The 9,666-nt window shown below is 42.5% G+C and overlaps 2 long non-coding RNA genes across 3 annotated transcripts; one reads left to right on the forward strand and one right to left on the reverse strand.

Annotated features, from left to right (window-relative positions):
• Positions 1-891: 891 nt before the first annotated feature.
• LOC127345488 (uncharacterized) lies at positions 892-5,243 on the reverse strand. Its single transcript, XR_007878717.2, has 4 exons — positions 4,739-5,243; positions 2,890-4,650; positions 1,704-1,781; positions 892-1,210 (listed from the first exon to the last, which is right to left on the reverse strand). It is a non-coding gene; the product is annotated as an uncharacterized lncRNA (long non-coding RNA).
• Positions 5,244-5,509: 266 nt separating this feature from the next.
• On the forward strand, positions 5,510-9,666 carry LOC127345486 (uncharacterized). 2 transcript variants are annotated; one of them, XR_011756225.1, is made up of 6 exons: positions 5,510-5,906; positions 6,543-7,048; positions 7,596-7,723; positions 7,831-7,902; positions 9,047-9,098; positions 9,360-9,666. It is a non-coding gene; the product is annotated as an uncharacterized lncRNA (long non-coding RNA). The 2 variants fall into 2 exon arrangements; XR_011756224.1 differs by lacking the exon at positions 5,510-5,906 and having other exon boundaries at positions 5,913-7,048.

Consider the following 9,666-nt stretch of genomic DNA (forward strand, 5'->3'; position numbering starts at 1 on the left):
GCATATCATATGCATCAATCCGATGAACCTTTTGGAAATTAGACCTCAAAAACTGCACGGAATTGCTGAAATCCGCGAAAATGTTGTTTTGTATATTCAAAATTATTTTTAAACAGTAGAGAATTTCGAAAAACAATGCACAAGATAAAGATGCGAAATTACTATACGAATCCAACGATATATTATATGCATCATTCCGATAAGCGGTTTGAAAATCAACATGAAAATACTGTCTGCACGAATATGCAATTCTGGTATTCCGTCGAGAAGTTCACTTGTGAAACACGCGGAAGTTCAGAAAGGGTTCGAGAATAGTTATTCTCGAACCGGTTCGAGAATAGCAGACCTATATATATATATATATATAGAGACGCGCTATTTGACTCCCTGGGTGCAGAATATTATTCTGCACCCGGGCCGAACCACGCAACACACCACGCGCCACCAGCCTGTGATGTAAAAATACGGCGCGTAGACCGAACCAGCCCTGGGCGCTCGCGTCACCCACCAGGCCACGATGCACATATACCTACCTACGTAAGAAAACTGCAAGCGCTGTTGCCTTATTCTTTCAAACGACTGCTGTAATGAAGTAGCGAACGAGCGTAAAAAAACACCAGGCAACGTAGGAACCCGTCGGCGAACGTAGCAGCACTAAGTATTTTTTGCAAACTATCGATGAATCTATTTCATTAAGAGCTGATGCCCTGACATAAGATTTATACTTTATTGCATCGCCTGATTAACCAAACTTAAGACCATTCTTGATTAAATTGCTTGATTACACGATATAAGACATTGCCTGCCAGCGTAAGTGGCAGGGACAGCTGATGCCACGTCCTAAGAACTCTCATGCCACTGATTCAAGAAATGTAAAGTAGATGATGCATGTGTCAGAAAGAATTACCACATAGTCTTAGGTGCTCATAAAATACAAACCAGCGTGGCTAATAAAAATAAAAGAATTAATCTTCAAACTTATAGTGAATTACATGACTCGGTATAATTATTTTTTGCAGTTTTCATTCCGCTGCATGGCATTTTGGAGGACACCTCATGAGTTAGCAACACCTTGTCAGGGACTTCCCGCACTATAATGTCAAGCCTTCCAATCACTTGCTAATCATCGGTCTTGAACTCGAATGCCTCATCATGATCATGACATTTCTTCTTGCAGGTTTGTTACAAAATACGCCAAATGGTGTTAAATCTACAAGCTCCATCAGAAAATAGATATTGGACAAATAAGATTATTGCTTTAATAATATTAGCCAAATGTATGTGTTAGTGACTAGTGAATCATACGGTAAGGAAAAGAAAAATCGACAATTCATTCAATGATGGATAACAAAAATAGTTAGTTAGTACTTAGTTGGCATCTATGAAATAACAAAGCCAAAACCATATTACGATGAAAAAGTAACAATGGTCAAAAGAGCATCATTATAAGAATGTGCAAACACTGAAGTAATGACCAAAATCATTCACGCAGTACTCCAAAAATCATGGTTGCATTCTATTTCACCCATGATGGAAGACGAGAAATAAAAATACTCAATTTCTAGTGGACATACATGTTCTCTTGTTATATGTAGGTAGCATTTCCGTAACCTTTTAAAAGAAGCTACTGAGAAAGTACATTGAGTCTAAGATGTCAACTGGAACTCGCTGAGATGGCTGGGAGAAAGAAATAGCGGCCTCACCTCCATCAGACGGAGCTGCAGCATCACCAGCAGCAGAAGGGCCTGAAAATGCAACCAAATACCAGCCTTTGGCAAACCCTGAGAGTCATCAAAGTGAAAAGTTATTCAGATTAGGATTTAAAGTTATTTTGAAAAGTGGTATGGATGGCCGGCTGTTAGGATTTGCCAAAGGCTGAAAACTGATGGCAGAACTTGGATTTCCGTAGCAAACACGTGCAAATGCTAGGTTTGTAGCAACGTAAACCGACACTAGGAAACAATTGTTTTTTATAATTGGAGTAATGACCAAAATCAACGATGCAAGATTCAAAGTGCCATGGAACTGCTAGCAGTGCGAACAAGCTCCGAGAAAGAAGTAAATCATCATACCAAGCCTTGTAAAAAAGATATCAGATGCGATAACAGATAAAATAGATTAACTTAAGTACAGGAGGATGGCATAATATCGTTAGCTGGACATATCTAGTCCATAATTCAGGTCACATGTCCATATTATTGAACAATCAGTCTGGAAAGCATGAGGCTAGTTATCTGTCCATGTGTTTGAACAATCAAAGACCAATTAACAACATAGGTTTGTTGTAATAATGAACCGAAACAGATGTTAAATCTGCATACCCAGCAGAACTGGGAACTTGATAAATAAGATTTCCTTTCAGTGATAAATTGTCGAAGCATGTATTATGTTTAGAGCCACTAATGTATCAAATGATAATAAGTATTACTGGCTAGCAAACCACAGGCGCAAGGACCATATAACTCCACCAGCTAGTAGCATTTTTTATACCTTTTGAAACTAGATACTGACAAACTGCAGTTGAACTATTCTAAAAACTTGCTACAGTTGACTGGTCTACGGAGACTCAGAGATGTATATGAACTACAAAAGGATGTAAAATAAATAGGACTTCATGCTTCCAACGGGTATAAGAAACTAAGAGATTGATTCAAAATCATCACTACAAATATTATCTTTTAATTCCATAAAAAACTAAAGTAATTTCATATCCGAATTGGAGATTAATTAATCTATCTGCCAAGCATACCTTAATTGCAAATATGTTTATACAAAATAGCATTGTATCATAGATCCATTGCAGAAATACAACTCAAGATATTTTTTCGACAGAATATTAACACGGATAAGAATAAAACTACTACTATTGTAGACCGTCAGTAAGCTCACCTTGTTCAATGGGAGGAAGCAGTTGGACGAGGTAAGAATAGCAATTTCTCATGGTACGGTACATGAATTTCTGATGTACCACTGATCCGTGTCAGCATGCATCAAATAAGGATTGAATCTCCTGCCCCTGATTAGCCACGGACATCAGAAAAATAGTACAAGAGGAGAAGTTAGGTTCCTTATTCCGTTGGCCGCCAGTTAGGGCAGCTAGATGCCATGGAGAGCTGATAAACATAGCAGTGCGGGTAAATACGTTTGGGGCAACAACTTATATGGATACCTGATATTGACCACCTAACGCATGCTCTGCAGCGGAAGTCAGCTAACCTGCCACATGTTGTTAATCTCTACCAGGTTTTTTTGGTTCTACCTAGAATTACTTCCCTTTTTCAGCTCGCCACGAAGCGATTAGACACGCAACACCGCCTGCAGCCACCACCCGGCGTGCTGCCTATCACCGAAGCGAAATGCCCCTCACCGTGGCGCCATTGTCAATGGTTCAGACCGCCAACCACAACGCCACCAAGTCCACCCGCCGACCAACAACGTTGTCGAGGAAAAAGACAAATGAAGAAAAGGGGTGATTGAAATAGATACTGCAGGTTTCAAATGAAAACATGTACATGACTCTCCAAAATGTAGCATTTAAAGAGGTGGTGCATCTTCTTCGGGTCAATCAGGAGGATGTCAAAGTAAAGGCTTATGACGGCCTAGGATGCCATGCAATTTTTAAACAATTCAAAATGGCTAGTACAAAGGCAGAAGATCATTCAGCTCTTTAGATTATAACTGAGAGGCTGAACAGAGTATGCGACATCACATAACGGGAAGATTGTGTCACGTGACTTTATTTATAAGTAACAGTGAACCACATAAATCATTGTCAACGGCCAGTAAAAGGCAAGCCAACAAAATTCCTTTGATACAGAAAACTATCCAATTAGGAACACTCACATACTTAACGGCAAGGAAGCATTTATTTTCTGCGATTAGTTTAACTTGTGTACAAAAAAATATGCTGAAATGCCTTTAACATGTATTAAGAAGCAAACACCAGCTTTAATTGGAATAAATATAACTCGAATTTGCAGTTACATGAACAACAGGTCATGTGTGATAACTAAAACAAGCAAATTATGTGATGCATCGCTCTGGACCGAGCAGGAATTTGGTTGCCGTACATGAAAATACACATGAACTCTTTCGCTTATGTTGACCAATTGATCTAACCAAGAACATAAACAAGAGTACATGCAATTGGATCTACCGAAACTGGATCACCCACTATTTCATCTATGTCAATCGCGCAATTGTGGTAACTTGCATAGTACTAATTCACCATATCAAAGAATCGATGAAGAACTAGATGAAAAAACAAGAATTTTATGTCATGGTCATTCACAATCCAGAATGCTGCTACAGACAAAACAATCATTCATACCAAACCTTGGGGGACATCTGGTTGTACTGGATCTTGGACGTGAACTGCAGGTTGGGGAACTCAGGTACAGAGGCTGCTGGTTGATTTCAGCGGCTAATGGAGGTAGGGGACGGTGGGTGGAGAGGGATGTCGAGGTGAGATGGCCATATTCGATTTCAGGCGGCGATGAGACCCCAAAGGCATACGAGCCGTTGCTTTTCCAGCCGGCGGCGCTGGCTCCAAGCGTGTTGCGGACTCCATCTCAGCCATGGTAAGGAACACTAACAACGAGGAGTCAAGGATCTTCCCTAGCTCCATGGCATGCCCCTGCCGCTGAAATCCTGATCCAAAAAATTGCCAGGTAAAATTGGTAAAAGCAAATCGGGCAAAGAGGTACGGAGTATGATTTTGTGAGAGGATTCCTCATACCGTGATAGCTGTAGAAGAACGCAGGCAGATAAGAATAATCGCTCGGCTCGCACGAATCCACTCACGCGGAACACCGCCGATCCCACCAGCCGTGGTGGCCAAAATAGTGGGTACCAAGCTCACCAAATCACGCCACTCGCCCATGAAATGCCGAGACCACGGAGCCACCCGTTGCCGCCGGGTACAAGGCCGCCCGCACACATAGCCTACCGCCGGGACGCGCGCCGGCGAGGTCGCGCGCTTGCCCCGAAACCGCTGGCGGCTGTCCTCAGCTGCAGCCGCCCGCCGCAATCCCAGGCTTGTCGCTGGCTGCAATCGCCGGTGGAGCCGCTCGTCGCCAGCCAGCAATTCGCCTGTGCAGCCGCTCGCCCAAATTCCAGAACCACCGGTTGTGCACGATGCTACTGTGGCTCGAGGTAAGAGTAGCGGTGGGCAAATTAACCGTCGATGTAAAAGAAATAAAAAAGAAATTACATCAATTTGGGATGGAACCGTGGGCGGGCCGCGCCGGGTGCCACGGACCGTGTGCCTGGTTCGCTCTAATCGACCCAGGTGCAGAATAAGTAATTCTGCACCCAGGTGTCTAATAGAGTTTCTCTATATATATATATATAGAGAAACTCTATTAGAATAAGTAATTCTGCACCCGGGTCGTACGAACCGAGCCAGCCTGAAGCCTCCTCCTGGTGCGGCTCAACGACACCCATCACCTTATGTCATGCTGACATCATGATGGACTCCGCCTGCTGTAATTTCTAAAAAAAATTACGCTGGAGGTTTTCTCTCTATCGTGGGCATCGGGAGGCCTAATCCCCACTCGCCGCGGTTATTCTTTGCCAGTCCCCAAGCTCCCCCACGCGCTCCTCTCCTCCAGCTCCTCAGATCCGGCGACCTCCGGCTCCTCGCCGCCGCCACGGAAATTCGGCGCCTCCGCGCCCTTTATCGACCCATGGAGACCGGGCTCATTTCCTTCCTGCCCCTCCTTCGACGGCTGTCCCGAATTTCCGGCGTCGCGCGTGGCCGGAGCTGAGGACGCGTTCCTCTCCGTCTCCCATGTCCCGGTCGCGCGCGCGGCATGCCTATGTAAAGCCCGTCGTCGCCGTGCCCCTGGCTTGCCCGTTGTCCCCGTGCCCGCTCTTCACCATCCTCGGCGCCATATCCGCAAAAGGTTAGTATTCCTCACCTCCGCGCCACTCTGGGAAAAGTACGCGGGTGGCGTACCAGGCCACGAGATCCAGCTTGCTGTATCCTCTCATCAGGAGGATGTGCGTTTCGGGTAGCTAGCACTACGTTTCCTTAGCTTGAACAACCTGCAAAACAATCATGCTCTGACTACTATATTTATTTAGAATATTGCAATATCATCAATCGATCCATTGGACAGCAGTTTAGATAATTAGTAGTAACTTGTCTGTATTTTCAGCGAGACCTGAATGCTACGGGAATATCATCAGTTCTGTAATTGCGCTGCAAGATCAGCGGTTCTTTAATTTAGACACCACAATATAATCGATTATGTAGGATTGTTTCAAGATTGATCTTTAGGTACAGATAATGTAATTGCAGTTGCCTATATACAGTTCCTAGAGCCTTTGTTGTCCTTTTTGTTGGATACTAGCAATAATTAATTATTAGCCGTGAATTGTTCTTCCAGTGCAAATAGAGTGATAATTTGCAAGTGGCATGATTAGGAGTAGATTATTTGTATACATACATGCATGCATGGTCTCCACACCTTGAAACCAATTTTATTTTCCAAACATGAAAGCCAGTCTGCCTTCATGTCACCCGTTTTCCCCTCTAGGTTTCTAGTCGAGGGCGTCCTGCAGCGAGCAGTGCAGGAAATTGACATATGGCGGCGAGCGGATGCATGTCCGTAAGCGAGTGGGTGAGCGGCGAGCGGGTGCATGTCCGGCAACGAGCGGGTGAGTGGCGGTCGGAATCGGAGGTCAGGCGTGCGGCGGGAGGGCTCTGCACCAACCGTGTCCTCATCAACGTCGTGATTGGCCGGCCGACGGTGCTTCCGGTGGTATCGGCTTCCTTGTCGGGCAGCGCACCAGGTGGTGACTGCAGGCGGCGCAGCGTCGTGGTCGGGCAGCACAACAGATTATTTTGCCGGCGGCGCTGCGGGTGGGCCAGCGACCTCAGCTCTTCTGTGGTTAGTTTCACGCCAGGGAGTGGTAATCTCTGTTTCGCTGGATATCAGGAACAAACAGAAAAGATCTCTCTCCAGTTCAGACCTACAGCTGCACTGAGTCCTGCTACCGATCTTGTTTGGTCTTCCCGTACAGATGTTCCTAGACTCCTCAGGTTTGGCACTTTATTTTGGTCTAAATGTTCATTGTTAAGAAAAATAGGAGATTGCATCATTACCTTCTGCCTTTTTGGAGTTCAGGAATACGCGCATTGTTCAAGACAACTTGTAAGCATTTGTATAATTTATTGTTGAAGACATAATGCTCTTACTGCAACCAAACGCTGGCTCGTAGTGTGCCTTGGATTTATTCTTTTGTTGATACCAAATAACTTATGACAAGCTATGCAGTCTTTCGTGTAAAAGTTAAAGAACTGGTTGGCTCACTTTGTTTGCATGTCACCAATGTGTAATTTCTGATCCATCATGAAATAGATTGTTATTTTCCTCTTATTGTAGCGTGGCTCTATAATCCAATTACCAACAAGTCAAGTAATTTTCATCCTAATTTAATTTAATTTCAGTTCAGCGGAGTGGCAACCCAATATAATTTTGTCGGTCACTGCTAGCAGTTCGCAACCCTGCAACCATGATGTTTAGAATCTTGCATTGATAATTTTCATCATTACTCGAATGCTAAATGTCATCGTTTCCCATTTGCAGAAACCTTGGTTCCGTTCTTGTGAGCATCGTGGTCTAGTGTTGATGCATGTTGCTGCAACCTTAGCATATTCACTTGTTTGTTTACACAAATCCAAGCTCTGTAATCATATTTCAGCCACCAAGCCAAGGTAGATCCTGATAGCCACTCAAGCATACTATGGTCTATGTAGTTTTCTTAGAATTACTACCTTTAGTTTTGGTGCAATTTAGATCTCTTCTATCTTTTTTTTTTCAGGAACAATGTCTTTGGGAGATACAAATTTGTCATGTCCACTCCATTTATAAGCATTTGGCTAATTTGTTGCAGGTTGATATTATAACGATATCTTTGATAGCAATACTGTTGCGTAATAAGCGTTGGCTTTGTCTCTTCATACATGCCAAATAAGTAATGACTAGCTATTTGGCTTCACATGGAAGTTTTAAAATGTTATGAAAAAGTTACTCACATACAGCAAAAGAAAATGATATGCTTACAAAGCACATCAATGCCCCTAGTGTTATTTCAGCTGTATCTGGTCTTTGGAAATGGGTATATGTACAAATAAGAAGTATGCGTTTGGGTAAATCCTTCTGTTAGTAAATCTTTTACCTCTTTCTGTTTGGCATGCATCTCAGTTTTTATGATTTTCCTGTCATTATACATGACTTTTGTTATGCATAAATACCTCTCAACTTTTCAGATGCCTAGTTATGGTATTGTCATTTGCATGAAAATTGATGATAGTGTGAATGGAAAATTCATGGAAGTTTGTGTGATATGTTAGTTGCTTGCTTCGAGCTTTGACCATGTTCCTAGCCTAGTAGATTTTGCCTTCCAGACATATATAGACCAAGTATGCCAAATGTATTTTAAATATGGCAAAATCGTGTGGAGCTTATTTCAGTTTCCTGGCCTAGAATAGGTGACATTCTAGGATTTTTAAGGGGTAATTTCTTTGACTCCAATCTGAAACATGACAGAACCCTAAATGGCCGCATAATACATTCTTCTTGCACCTGATGCTACATGGGTCATATATTTCTTCTATGTTAGCCCCTAGTCAATTTCTAGTCCAATTCATGAGTGCCAGCTTGGTGATGATACCTTTTGTTATTCAGAAATATACATTTATCAGTTGCTTCTCGTGTGACATAACTTTGTTATTTGGAAGTGATTATCACCTTTTCAGCTTTAGTTGTAATATTTTCGTGTGCTTGAAAATAGATTAGTGTGATCTGTTAGTTTCTTTGCGTCCACCTTTGATCGTATTATTACTTATTGCTCTATCAGATTTTGCATTTACGGACCGAGACAGCTTCAGTATCACAGATGTATTTTCGATCTGGCAAAATTACCGTGGAGGATATTCCAGTAGCTGGCCTTTGAACATAGATGACATTGTTGGTTTATTAATCTATTATTTTTCATCCTCCATTCTCAAATATGACGGAATTCTAAATGGTTGCAGGATATTGGCACAGCTTATTCTTTTGCTCATTTTTGTTCGTGTAGAGATCCAGGTGAGGCTGCACCATATCACCTCTCTCCAGTTTCCGTGCATCCTTACAAATCTATCAATTCATTTATTTAGCATTAGATGCTTATGAATTAGTTAGATTCTGGTCTGACTAGCTTTTGAATCTTGTTATATATACTGGTGATGGTGTGACAATTGACATTCCTTTTCTCTTCGCTGATCCAATTTTTTCCAAAGGATTTCTATGGTTGCAAATTATGTCCAGCTTCTTGATTCCTATGGTAATTCTCTGCCCATTTTTCAGGAGAGACGGCAATGTTCAAAAAATCAAGTTGAACTGGGGATGTGTCTTACTCCTAGGTACACAATGAAATGTAGAGCTACACCGCATGTTGTGGTCTTCAGGGTCGGGCTGACTAGTACGATGACATCAACGAGTTGTCTAGTGGAGCTGATGTAACTAAATAATTTGCACCGACTAATGTAATTTATTACATGTTCACATATTAATTCCTTTATTTTTATATGCACCCTATGGCTGAAATATGTAAAGACATGTGTGCATGGACACATATATATGCTATTCAAATGGAGTTCTTACTCTAGCCGTA

Source organism: Lolium perenne, chromosome 3, assembly GCF_019359855.2.
Source record: "Lolium perenne isolate Kyuss_39 chromosome 3, Kyuss_2.0, whole genome shotgun sequence".
Lineage (NCBI taxonomy): Eukaryota > Viridiplantae > Streptophyta > Magnoliopsida > Poales > Poaceae > Lolium > Lolium perenne.